Raw genomic sequence first — 13869 nt, 5'->3', positions numbered from 1 at the left:
CTTCTTTCTCACAACGCCAGTGGGTACTTTATTACAAAAAATCACCTAGGTTCTTCAGAAATTTTCCAACATTAATTACAGAACCAAAAAGAGAACCCCACTTTTACGACTTATATACATCATAAGCCTAAGAAATACTAAAGGATGAACTTGAACTTGACCTTAACACAGTTCATGTTGGGGCCCACATTGTGGCTCAGTGGGTTGGGCCACCACCTGTGATGCTGGCTGCTAATGTGTCTGGGAAAGCAACAGATAGTGGTCCAAGTGCTTGGGCCCCTGCCACCCACGTAGGATACCCAGATGGTATTTTGGGCTCCTGATATCAGCAAGGACAAGCCTAAGCCATTGTGGCCATTCAGGGAATGAACTAGCAGATAGATTCTATCTCCCCCAGCGCTCTCTCTCTCTCTCTCTCTCTCACCCCTTTCTCTCTCTGCTTTCAAATAGATAAAGCAAATCTTTTTAAAACAACACCTTTCCATGTCCCTTCCTTTACTTTTATGTTTTCTTAAACAGGAGATCTTATGGAAATAAGCATGTTTGCAGGAGGTTACTCTGAGTAGATTAGAGGAACCCTGCTTGTTATTCTGAAGGCTGCTGAGATGCTAAAGTCTTTCTGAACTAAAGAAATGAGATGTCAGCGGAAGTCTGGTTATTCTTATGGTGGGAATGGATGATATTTTTAAGGACTTTATTAATACATTAGATTCTCAGGATGCATGATAATTACTACAACACAATTCTCATGTTAATCTGATATTAATACAAAGAAACAGTTTCAATGTAGTTCATAGATACAATTCTAAGACTATAATGATGCTTCTTCCTCCTCCCTTCCCTTTCTTTCTTTGAGATGTCATAATTTTAATTTACATTATAGTCAAAGGCTAAATGTTCTACTAAATAAAGAGTTAAACAATTAAAAACCCTAGTTCAGCAGGAATATAGGCAAAAGGTTGGTATTTATTAAGGCTAGGAAGACAAATCAGATTCTTCAAGCTTATTAAATGTCCCTGGAGCAATGAGCTATGGAATTCATCTGCAAGACGTCTTATTGTCCCATTTAGAGACAACACACTGCTGCTCCAGGATTCTGCCGAGCCAATGTGCAGTCTCTGTAAGACCATCTCAGCTTCCCCAATAACAGCTTTTCTACTCCCTCACCACGAGTTTCTTCCATTGACTACAGAACCTTCTTTCTTCTACTGTAAGGTAAAGGTCAGAGTTAAAACCAAGGAGTTTCACAAAAACAATAAGCACCTTGTTCCCCACCACCTATTTCTGCCTCATAACCTCCTCAAAGGGGAAAAAATGCAAGAAGGGATCTTAGTTTGAGTGGAAACCGATTAAACCTTTTTTTTTCAGTTTCAAAACTATTTTTTTCTAAACTCTTGGTTTCTAGTGACCTTTCAAATACAGGATAATTAAATTCAGAACTTGCTATAATTGAATATTTTAAATTTAAGAGCCATCCAACAATTTTGCCAACTCTTATTTGAGGGGCATATGAAACCTTGACATTTTGGAGATTCCCCATCTACTACCAGCATTGCCAGACTTGAACAGGGATGCCGATGCATTTTAAATAATGAAAGAACTATGACTCATATCCCAGAAACTTTTCATAAGAATTTTATTCTCTGTCTAGAAACTCAGTAAAACATTGTCAGGAAATGTGTTTAGCTATAGATGTAATTACCTACAGCTGAGATATGCTGGTTATGCCTGAGAAGATTCTCAAATGATTAAAAACTATGCATAGTGTGCACACACATGCACATGTGTACACCCACATTCACATCTGCACACAGGCACACACATCCACAATGCATACATACAACACCCATTCTGTTGCCTGGTATCCTTAAACACTCCAACCTCCTGCAGTAAACATTTATTAACTACTCAAATAAAATGGCACAAGTACCCAAGCCACAAGTTCCAGACACAGGGAATTCCTTACTGGTAGGCAGATACAGGGAATGGTGTCTATTTCTTCTCCATCTGTCTGATTTATCCTCCATGCAGGCTGATTACCCATGAACTCTTGGCTCTCAACTCTGGGGCCTGCTCTTTCCTTCCAACACTCCTTTCCCAACCCTTTCCCAATCTTCTTTTATTTCCTACAGCACCATTGGCTTAAAGCTGTACTGAGCAACGGAATTTTATTGAGAGTTTAGGAGGGAGTATTGCAAACCTGAGAAACTTACAGAGACATTAGGCATTGCTACTTCTCCTAAAGTTCCTTGACTACTTTTTTCACAGATAATGTCCCTAAACCAAGAAATTCTTCAGGCCTTAACTTAGAGACCTTCTATCTTTCATTTTCTGAACCTGTCTCCCAGTCTGCCCATGTACATTCAGTCCTCTTACTCTGTTATGCAAGATGGTTCACACCTCACTTTATTTTCTTCTCTTTTACCAGGTCACTTACCAAAAAGAACCGTAAGGTGATTTTTTAAGCAAAATACTGCATATTAATATGGATTTAGGCTTTACTCCTGGGAGGTAGAAATGGCTATAATTGGTTTTTGTTTTAAATGGCAGTCTTATACTTTTCTCTACACATACACACACACAAATATTCCAGAAGAGTATATAATACTTTATTAAAAAGATTAACCCTGACAAGGGGATTTATAACAGTTGGGCTTTTCTTATGTGTGTGTTATAAGATTGCTTTAATGATTAAAATTTACTTTGCTTTAAGGAAAAAGGAAAAACATTGTTAATGGAGATGGACATTTGAGGGTAACCCTTGGCATCTCTCTCTCCCATCTTTTATCCATCAGCAAGTTAGATCTCCACAATATCAGAGCTCCATCCATTTCTCTGCATCTTTACTGTCTCCTCTGTTGACGACGCACTGCTTCCAACCTAGGTACTACAATAGCCTACCATGTCTCTACACCTCCGCTTTTTTTTTTTTTTTTTTTTGACAGGCAGAGTGGACAGTGAGAGAGAGAGACAGAGAGAAAGGTCTTCCTTTGCCGTTGGTTCACCCTCCAATGGCCGCCATGGCTGGCGCGCTGCAGCAGGGGCACCGCGCTGATCCGATGGCAGAAACCAGGTACTTATCCTGGTCTCCCATGGAGTGCAGGGCCCAAGCACTTGGGCCATCCTCCACTGCACTCCCTGGCCACAGCAGAGAGCTGGCCTGGAAGAGGGGCAAACCGGGACAGAATCTGGCGCCCCGACCGGGACTAGAACCCGGTGTGCCAGCGCCGCAAGGCGGAGGATTAGCCTACTGAGCCGCGGCGCTGGCCCACGCCTCCACTCTTAACAGTTCATTCTTTACACAGCAGAGTGATTTCCAAGGTGCGTCCCAACTTTGCCCTAATTAAAATTCGGTAGGGGCTTTAGTGAAACCTAAAGCCCTTCCCAAGGCCCTGCAGGACCTGGTCCTTGCCTTCCTCTCTGACCTGTCCCCCTGCGTCCCTCTCATTCAACCGTCTGGTACACACCTGCCCCCAGGTACTTAGCAATGGTTTACCCCTCTTCAGAAAGCTGGTTTCTTTGTGTTCTACGTGTCACCCCTGAAGTCCTCAGCACCAGCTTAAGAGCTGTGTGACTTTGGGGATGTTGTCAACTTGAAACCTGCTTCTTTGTGTGCCTAGATCATCAGTTCTTCAAGGAGATTAGGTGACATCTGTAAAGCATCCAGAATGCCACCTGCCAGTGGTACTCAGAGGTACCAGTTTTCTTCTCATTCCTTTTCCCTCTGTTCTCTCAAGTTTTATATTCTACCCCTTTGCTATTATTGTTTGGCTATCAGTTTTCCTTGATTGAGGATGGATATTTCTCCAAATAGCCCTGGAGCAATGCACCTTTCCCTCCTCTTGCTGGTTTCCATTTTTCTAAGTGTCCTGTGCCCAGTCCCATCTGGTGTTTGCTAGTCTCAGGCTGAAGTTCCCACTCAGACACAATTGAGGCTACTTTTTGTCATTGAAGCTTCCTTTTCTCCTTCAGCATTTGTTAATAATAACCAGCATTTCTAACATTCCAACCCTTTTTTTCATGAGGTCAAATCTTTCTGGCAAGAAAGGGCAAGCTCATAATTCAATACTGTGAAAAGGGCATCCAATAGACCAGGTTCACCCAGTGATGTGGATGGTAGAAGATCAACAGATCCAGAGAGAATGGGTATGAAGAGAATGGAGTGAAGTACAAGGAAGAAGCTTCAAGCTGAAAGATCTTGAGGACTAGAACTTCAGAAAAGGGTATCCATATTCCACCATGATGGGGCAACTTCTTAAAAGGCACCACAAAGCCGGCGCCGCGGCTCACTAGGCTAATCCTCCGCCTTGCGGCGCCGGCACACCGGGTTCTAGTCCCGGTTGGGGCGCCGGATTCTGTCCCGGTTGCCCCTCTTCCAGGCCAGCTCTCTGCTGTGCCCCGGGAGTGCAGTGGAGGATGGCCCAAGTGCTTGGGCCCTGCACCCCATGGGAGACCAGGATAAGTACCTGGCTCCTGCCATAGGATCAGCGCGGTGCGCCGGCCACAGCGGCCATTGGAGGGTGAACCAACGGCAAAAGGAAGACCTTTCTCTCTGTCTCTCTCTCTCTCACTGTTCACTCTGCCTGTCAATAAAAAAAATAAATAACACATTTCATTTTCAAAAAGACAATCTCTTAAGAGAACAAAAATCCAAGTCATAGACAGAAAGAAGATATGTGAAAAAAAATGATCTAATAAAGGAATTATATCCAAAATAAAGAAAAAACACTTCACACAGTTAGAAAATAGACAACCCAACCTAAAAATGGACAGAAGCTCTGAGCATCACTGTATCAAAGATAGTCTAACCATAAAATCCAGCAACTGCACCACTTGCAATTTTCTCAAATGAGTTTAAAACTTATGCCCTCACAAAAGCTGGTGCATGCAAGTTTATAGCAGCTTTATTCATAATTTCCAAAAGCTGAAAGCAATCAACATGTTTTATCACAAGTATGTATGAACTACAATATGTCTGTAAGTGGAAAATGTTCTGGCAATAAAAACAAATGAGCGGGGCCGGCGCTGGCTGTGGTATAGCAGGTAAAGCTGCCGCCTGCAATGCCGGCATCCTATACGGGTGCCTGTTCAAATACTGGCTGCTCCACTTCCAATCCAGCTCTCTGCTGTGGCCTGGGAAAGCAGTAGAAGATGGCCCAAGTCCTTGGGCCCCTGCACCCACGTCCGAGACCCGAAAGTAGCTCCTGGCTTCAGATAGGCTCAGCTCAGGCCCTTGTGGCCATTTGGGGAGTGAACCAGTGGATGGAAGATCTTCCTCTCTCCCTCTCTGCCTCTGTCTCTTTGTAACTCTGCCTTTCAAATAAATAAGTAAATGTTAAAAAAATAAAAAGCTATCAAACTATGAAAAGATGGAAGAAACTTAAACGGAATTGCTAAGTTAAAGATGTCAGTCTAAAAAGGCTACCTACTAAATTATTCTTTTACATTCTGGAAAAGGCAAAATGATAGAGTTATTAAAAGGACCAACAGTTGCCAGGAATTCAGGGAAGAGAGGAAAGAATAAGTGATGCACAGAGAATTTTTAAGGGCAGTATAACTTCTGTTTGACATCATGATGATGGATATAGAACACTGCATTTTCAAGAGCTGTAGAACTTTACAACACAAAGGTGAACCCTTATGTAAAATATGGCCTTTAGATAATAATGATATGCCAGTATTGGCTCATCAATGGTAACAAGTAACATCAAACCAAGATGTTAATAATGAGAATTGTGTATGTGGTAAGGACAGCAGGGGCGTAATTATGAGAACTCTCTGTGCTTTCTGGTTAATTGTTCTGTAAACATAAAATTGCTCTATCGATTTTAAAGCAGAAAAGGAAAAAATGAGACCCAAATGTGTCTATTAGGCTCAATAGCAAATGATGTGAGAATTGACCTTACAAACATAGGTACTTAATGGAAATTTTGCTCAGCCTTAGCAAGGCTCAATTTTCCTTTATCCTTTGAGGCCATGTTTTACATTTGAAACAAATATTTTAAAAAATTATCATTTGAAAATGCTGCTCATGATGAAGATACACAGTGATTCTACACAACTTGTGTGTAACTCCAATGTAGTGGAAATTTAATTTCAATGCTTCAAGTTTTCTAGGAAAAAAACATTTTGTTTCACAATTATAAGAATAAAGGTTCTAAAAAAGCTAAAAGAGAAATTCATATTTTACAAACCCTCCTCTCCTTTCATTGGTATTCAGGATATTTCTTATTTGGGTTCATGAATTGATTATCTTTGTGGTACCAACAACCAAAGTAAAATGATAAAAGGACTAGTGGTTCCATAGCTCCAAATAGAAGTTTGCTAAATTGGAGACAAATTCCTCTTTACCCTCTCTTAAAACACCCAGAAAGAAAACACTTGTAATGTCAATGCTAAAGTATTATTTGCTTGTTATGACTTTGTCTGCTTTCATAAAAACAGAGGGCCATTGTGTTGTAATGTTTGAAAAATGAGGAAGAAAGAAGAGGAAGCAATAGAACTCCTGGAAAGCTGCAGGTATGAGCTGAGTGAAACCCAGGCTGCCGGGACACTGGGGAAATTCCTCCGGGCCAGAAGGCTAAAGCCTCAGGTGCATGCTTTCCAATCCATGGCTTACGGAACACCCAAGTTAGAAGTTTAGCTTAGAAGTTCAGAAAGTTTTTAAAGTGCTGCTACTGGAGGGAACTATTTAGCTTCAATAGTCTTCTTTTTGACTAACTCACTTCTTAGGACAGTTTTTCACTAATGATCTATGTTTACTTCCTGATTCATGGTGGAACTCCTGGTTCCATGTAGAAAGTATTTAGGAGAGAGAGAGATGACAGCTCAACACGCCACTGACAGTCAGAGCTCTATGAGACCATTTGAATTGGGACTGTCAATACTTGCCTCGGCATTCACCCAGTCTAGAAAGCCCCTGGAAGATGATCAGGTCCTCTTTGGAACCAAGAAGCCGCATAGGCACAGTATGGAGAGCCCCACCCTAAAACTCGTAACCCTCTGCTTTGTACCTAAGAACAGGAGTAGCTAGGGAAAAAAAACGGCCCTTCCTAGCCTTTCAGTAATGTCTTCATATTCTTAATTATTCAGAAAACTTTTTCCTTTAAATTCTTTTGTCAGAGGAAAAGTGGAATGGGAGTGATGATTTTTTTTATATAGGCAAGTCCTATACATTTTGCTTATATGTTTTGTTAGTATTTGCTGTAACATTTATAACAGATTAAATTTATTGTACATATCAGCAACACCTTTGACACACTCCTGCAGATCCACGAGAGATCCAGCCTTTTTCTCTCCCTCCCAGGTCTCTGAGTACCCAAGGCTTCTCTTCTTTCCACTCCTCTTCCAGCCCTCTGACTTTCCTGGAAACTCTGCCCTGGATTCTACCCAGCTGATAAGGATCTTCTGGACAGCGAGGCATTTTAGGCAACTCCTATGAGTCATTTATGTTCATACTGGAATAAATAGGTGTAAGGAATGCATACAAATATAAACCTCAATGAATATTAACCAGCAGACTGGAATGAGGTAAAATAAAGAAAGTACAGATCAGAAGTAGAACAATATAAGCAAGTAGTTCTCAAAATGAAAAAGAACCAAATCACTTGGAAATCATTTCCAAAATAATTATGTCCAGATAGCACCCCGGATCCAGTGAATGAAAATGGTAGGGGGTATAATTTTAAAATAGTTTCAACACAAGTTATTTGGATTTCCAGCCCTGCCTAAGGTCACTAGATAAATGCAGACAGAATTTATAACTGAGAGCACTTATTTTTGTGACTGTTCACTTTGTGTTGATTTTGAAATAATCAGGCATAAGGAAATAAAAAAGTATTCTACAAATATTAAGCAATGAGTTAAAATTAAAACGTGAGTCCTGTTAATTTTTTATTAAATAAATGTTCTTTTTGGATATTTAATGCTACTTCTCCAATTTCCTTTTTGGGGTGAGTTTTTAAGTATAACAGTTATACTGCTTTGGAACCCCCATCCTACATTAGAAAGCCTGGGTTCCTGTCCCAGTTCCATTCCTGATATCCGCTTCCTGAAGATGCACACCCTGGGAGGAAGCAGCTGGTGCACTGAGAACTTGGGTCCTCGACACCCATGTGGAAGACTCTGAATGAGTTCTTGGCTTCTGGCTTTATTCTGGACCAGCTGTTACAGGAAGTAGATGGAAGATATTCTCTCCCTTCCTCTCTGCCTTTAAATAAATAAAGTTTTTATTAATTAAACCAATGTTGTGGTTTGATCATTTCAGTGTTGAGTTGTTGGGGCCCCTGAACACGAGAAAAGTAATATTTGGGGTAAGATAGGCACTACTCCAATCTTCCAGCCGGGGCCCCCACAGCACTCAGAAGGAAATATTCTGCTAGAACCACTGACACCCCAGACTCCGATTTTCTTAAAAGACCACATTTCTGGGTCTCGACCTATGCTTTCCTTCCCCCAAGATCTAACTAAAATAAACAGCAAAGTAGTTTAGGCTATGTGACTTCTTTCTCAGGGTGCACTGAGTTTTGAATTTAACAGTGTAAATACATAATCCACCTGTAAACTGTTACTTATTCTCCAAGATGCAGCTCAGATTTCACCCGCGGTATCAAGCCAGCCCGAATCACCTCTGTAGCGGTTAACTCTCACACTTGGTCTGCCACTAAATTATAATGCACCTTCATTAGAAATGAGCTTCTTACCTTGTCATTGTGCCATGTGTATCTTCTCCAACAACAGCCATATTTTATTCAGATAATATCTCTTTTCCTTGAGGCAGGAGTTTGGCAAAGTAGTTAAGATACAGCTGGAGGAGCCCCACCCCCACACCTGTGGTGTTGACAGCCCACATGGGCACTGGTTTAAGACCCTGCTGCTCCCGTTCTGATGCAGCTCCTTGCTAACGGCATGGGAAAGCAGTGAAGAAGGCCTAAGAACTTGAGCCCCTGCAGCTACGTGGAAAACCAAGGAGAAACTCCTGGTTCCTGCCCTTGGCTTGGCCCAGCCCGAGCTTGTTGTGGCCATTTGGGGAGTAAACCTTCAGATGGAAGATCTCTAACTCTGCCTTTCAAATAAATAAATCTTTTTTTTTTTTTTTTTTTTTTTTGACAGGCAGAGTGGACAATGAGAGAGAGAGAGACAGAGAGAAAGGTCTTCCTTTGCTGTTGGTTCACCCCCCAGTGGCCACCACAGCCGGCGCACCGCGCTGATCCAAAGCCCAGAGCCAGGTGCTTCCCCTGGTCTCCCATGCAGGTGCAGGACCCAAGCACTTGGGCCATCCTCCACTGCACTCCCTGGCCACAGCAGAGAGCTGGCCTGGAAGAGGGGCAACCGGGCACCCCGACCGGGGCTAGAACCCAGAGTTCCGGCACTGCAGGCGGAGGATTGGCCTAGTGAGCCACGACACCGGCCAATAAATAAATCTTAAAAAACAAAGGAAGAATTTATTTAAAAAAAAAATGACACAAGTTGCAAGGTCCTCATCCCATGTCAGAGTGCCTGAGTTCTAGTCCCAGCTCTGCTCCCAATTCCAGCTTCCTGGTATTGCAGGTGCTGGGAGGCAGCAGGTGACGGCTCTGTATTTGAGTCCTGCAAACCCACATGGGCGACCTGGATTGAACCTGAGGCTCCTGGCTTCCGCCTGACCCAGCCTTAGCTATTGTGGGCATTCAGGGAGTGAATTAGCCGATGGAAAATCTCTGTCTCTGCCTTTTAAATAAATTTTTAAAAAGTGTTCCTTAATTGGTTCTAAATTCAGTAAACATTCTTGGGAAAAATTAAATAACGTGAGATAAAGGAGGAGGAGGGAAGGCAAAAAGAGGAAGAAAAAGCAAATTACTTCCTTATTTACATTCAAACCTGGCTTCCTGAGGATCATCTTCGAGGCGCAGCCTCTGGTGGAGGTGGTTTTCGGCAGGAGCCCCTGGCCTGGCCTGGGGTACGCGGCCAGCGAGGAGAGCCGGCCGCTCGTTCTCACGGAAACGCTGGAGAGGAAGGCCCACTCCTCGTTCTGCCAGGAAGGCACGAGTAAAGCGTTTTTAAGATGGCCCAGGGAGGCTGATGTGGGCGGACGACGGCCTCCTGCAGCTCGGGCCAACCTCACCTTCGAGGAGCCGGCCACCTACTACAAGGCCCTGCACAGCGCCGTGCTGCGGGACCGGCCAGACTTGGCGCAGCTGGTGGGACGCCACGGGGCCAACCTCCATCGCAGGGACCGGACCCGGCCAGGGAGGAGCCGGGGCGTCTCCCGGACCCTGGTGCAGACGTCGGTGCGGCCGACAAGCACACAAAGACCGCTGCGCTCCGTGCGCTGCCCAGCAGCTCCATCCGGAGAACATCCAGCTCTTGCTGGCTGGAGGCGCGGACGTGAGGGCTGCCACCAGGGATGGGGGCGCCTGCATCACCCTCTGGAGGAGTCTGTGTGCGGGACACACGCCCCGAAGACGAGAGACGCGTGCACTTCCTGCACTAGGCGGGGACCGTGCTGGATCTCATGGTGACCACTCCCGGAAGCTCCCGCTGCCCGAGAACTTCGACGTCCACCATAGGGCAGCCTGGCCGGCACAATCCAGGCCCCGCGCTTCTCCCTGAGGCATCCGGAGAGCTGCCCCTCCACCCCCAACCACCGGTGCTGGGTGTGTATCCGGCTCCACCTGCAGCTGTGGCCCGTGGGTGCCCGGACAGGCTGAAGGGCATCTGAGGGTCCCGGACTGCAGGAACGGGCCTGCACGACTTTGGTCAACTCGTAACACCCGTGGGGCGGGCCCTTTGACCTGGGAGAAGACGTCTGGTGTTTGCCAGCCAGGTTCCTCGGCAGGAACCCAAGTCTCAGCCACACTAGAGAAAGGGACAGGGCACAACCGTGGGGGCGTTTATGCTGTCTGCGTTGGAGGACCACACCAGGGCTCTGCGGAGGCAGGGGAGCCCCCAGCGCTGTGGGGACTTGACCTGTCGCCCTGGAGGCACCACTGGAGCCGGCAGGAAGCCAAGGGTACAGCCTGGAGTGCCACCCAGCCAGGGCCCCACCCTGGATCTTGTAGCTCCTAATCTTTTACTCAGAGAAGTCTGCCTGGTGAGTGGGGGTGGGGTGGGGAGTGGGCTGAAGCCACCATGGGTTTGTCCTCCTGGTGCTGGGAGCTGGCCTGACGCTTGTGGCTCCATATGCCTGGGCCAAGGTCCCTGGGCTGTGCCCTGGTGACAGCTCTGCTTGTGGGACACCTAGTCTCGGGGACCATGCCTTCTGCTAAGAAGCACTCAGGAGGGTCTGGCTTTGCGAGTATGCCCCTGATGGAGCAGGCAGGACCACGGTGGACGGCACTGCCCCAAGCCAGGCTCTTACAAGCCACTTCTGAGTCCTAGAGTCACTGGGGATTGTGTGAATACCTTTAGGACTGGGCTGAAGTGACAATGCTTTCTTTATGTCATAAAATTAAATGAAGTCTCTTGGCCTTAAAGATATTATTCATAAAGGACAAGAATTCATCTGCTCCCATAAATATTGTCATGAATCAAAATACGGTTTCCCTTGTGAGAGAGCACGTAGGTCAACCTTTCTTCCTAGGAGGCCATTTTTTTAAGCAGTAAGTTATGTGTTGGATATTCCCCAGATCACCACGTTTGGGAATTCTGTAGTTCTGTCCCCAGGAAAGAGACAGAGGTAAAGGCCCTTAGGAATGACGTAACATGTACATGCCAGTCCCTTGAGCAGAAGAACAGGACTCTGCATAGAATAAGCATACTGCAGATTACACAGGACTGACATGATGGAAGTGACAAGTAGGCTGAGGTGCACTTTATTTTCAGCCGAGAGAAACAGAGATCTATCTGCGACTCCAGAATGGCTGACGAAAGCAAGCTCCGGTTGAGGGCTCCATGTGAGAATTGCTAACTAGTGCCCTCCCTGGGAAAATGGAGTTCACAGGGAATAAGCTGCTGGCTCTAGGAAAACTGGAAAACCTCATTTTGAAAAGGAGACTGCAAAGCAGTAACCTGCAAATGTCTATTTTCTACAAATGTGGACTTGTGACTGCCCGTCTAAAAGACAGCTGGGTAGCAGTTCTGGAACTTGGAATTCTAGTTCTGTTGTTGACAATCACCAGGTGAATGCCTTTAACCAAATCATTTCACTTTCTGTACTTCATTTTCCTCACCTCTTCAAGAGGGAAACCAATCCCTGATATACCTCAAGGTGGTTGTAATTCCCAACAGACATGTGATCAAGTCATCAACAATTGAAATTGTTAGAGCTCTCTAACAGTTTTTGGTACCTAGATATTAAAAAAAACAAGATTTTTTTTTTTTTTTTACAGAATAAGTGGGATGGAGCAGAACACAGTGACTTTTCTGGCATGAATTTTCTGAACTTTGAACATCTTAATCCTTCTTTCAGGATGGTGTTTTACTCAATTTGCTGGAAAGTACTCAGCAATATCCAATTGTTTTTCAGAGCTCAACCTACCATGACAGCTTTTTGTTATTGTCGTAGTGACTGCTTTTATTACCTATATATCTCAAGGAACTTTCCCCTGTGATATCTTTTGATATTCAGCACTGTGTTTCTCACTTCCTGTACTTGAGAAGGAGATAAGGATGGCAGGAAGGTGGCCAACAGCCAAGAGAGGCTCCATCCTCTAAGCCATCGCCAGCTCTCACTTTCTTCTGTCTGTGGGTAGACACTGAATCATGAAACAAGGCACTGGAATAAACGCTTTACAGCTGCAGATACAGGGGTCCAAGTAGCACTCAGATATTTGGGTTGCTTAAAGGAATAAGCACCATTTTAATTCATGGAAAGATCTCTGATTTATATTATCATAATATACTTTCATTAAATACTAAGTACAGATTGTTCAATTCAGGCTTAACAGGATTTTGGAAGAAGGAATAATAGACAGCTGGAATGCTGAATAGCTGAAAACAGACCAATGTAGGACACAAAGAAACCCTCTGATAAAAGAAGGAAAATGACAGAAATAAGAAAACAATTGTGACATCCCAGAAAGGAGCTAATTTCTTTACTGTAAAGAGTAATAGGTAGACAATAACTGCTGTAAAAACCGGTCTTTATGGGCGTGGGCCACACTGTTTACCTGATTGGCAATTACAGGGCCCTTTAACAGGAAGCGGGGGTGGGGGAAATGTGCCTGGGGCTCTGGCCGCCTGCCAGCAGTCAGGTTGTGGGGTCCTTCCCAGGAGGCATGGCGTGCCATGCCCTCTCAGCCTCCTACATGGGCCAGGCAGGCAGACTCCCAGCCAGGCACAGGATCACCCACAGGTTTGTCACCCACAAAATAACCCAAGAATCATCAGTCTCGAATGGTGATCTGCAGTTTGCAATCTGTTGTCCCATTTTTCAGTTATTTATTTCCATTAGTGCTCAGAAAAAGGATTATGTCACTTGTTGTTAGTCAAGAACCTAATCACCCACAGGGATACAAACAGAACTTACGAGAATGGGGATATTATTAGCTCAAAGCTGAACAAAGTTTGAATTCCCACCTTCAAGAAGTTTTTTTTTTTGTTTGTTTGTTTGTTTTTTGACAGGCAGAGTGGACAATGAGAGAGAGAGACAGAGAGAAAGGTCTTTTGCCGTTGGTTCATCCTCCAATGGCTGCTGCGGCCGGCGCACTGCGCTGATCTGGCAGGAGCCAGGTGCTTTTCCTGGTCTCCCATGGGGTGCAGGGCCCAAGCACTTGGGCCATCCTCCACTGCCTTCCCTGGCCACAGCACAGAGCTGGCCTGGAAGACGGGCAACCGGGACAGAATCTGGTGCCCCGACTGGGACTAGAACCTGGTGTGCCGGCGCCGCAAGGCGGAGGATTAGCCTATTGAGCCGCGGCACCGGCAAGAAGTTTTTACAATCGTTGCAGA

General features: G+C 44.9%; 1 pseudogene; it reads left to right on the top strand.

Moving 5' to 3' along the window:
* Positions 1 to 12056, top strand: part of LOC149125259 (ankyrin repeat and SOCS box protein 6-like) — a 48901-nt pseudogene extending 36845 nt beyond the window's left edge.
* Positions 12057 to 13869: the final 1813 nt, after the last annotated feature.

This window comes from Oryctolagus cuniculus, chromosome 7 (assembly GCF_051225735.1).
Source record: "Oryctolagus cuniculus isolate XC-2025 breed Fujian yellow rabbit chromosome 7, ASM5122573v1, whole genome shotgun sequence".
NCBI classification, from domain to species: Eukaryota; Metazoa; Chordata; class Mammalia; order Lagomorpha; family Leporidae; genus Oryctolagus; species Oryctolagus cuniculus.
This window is presented reverse-complemented; position numbering and strand designations above follow the sequence as displayed.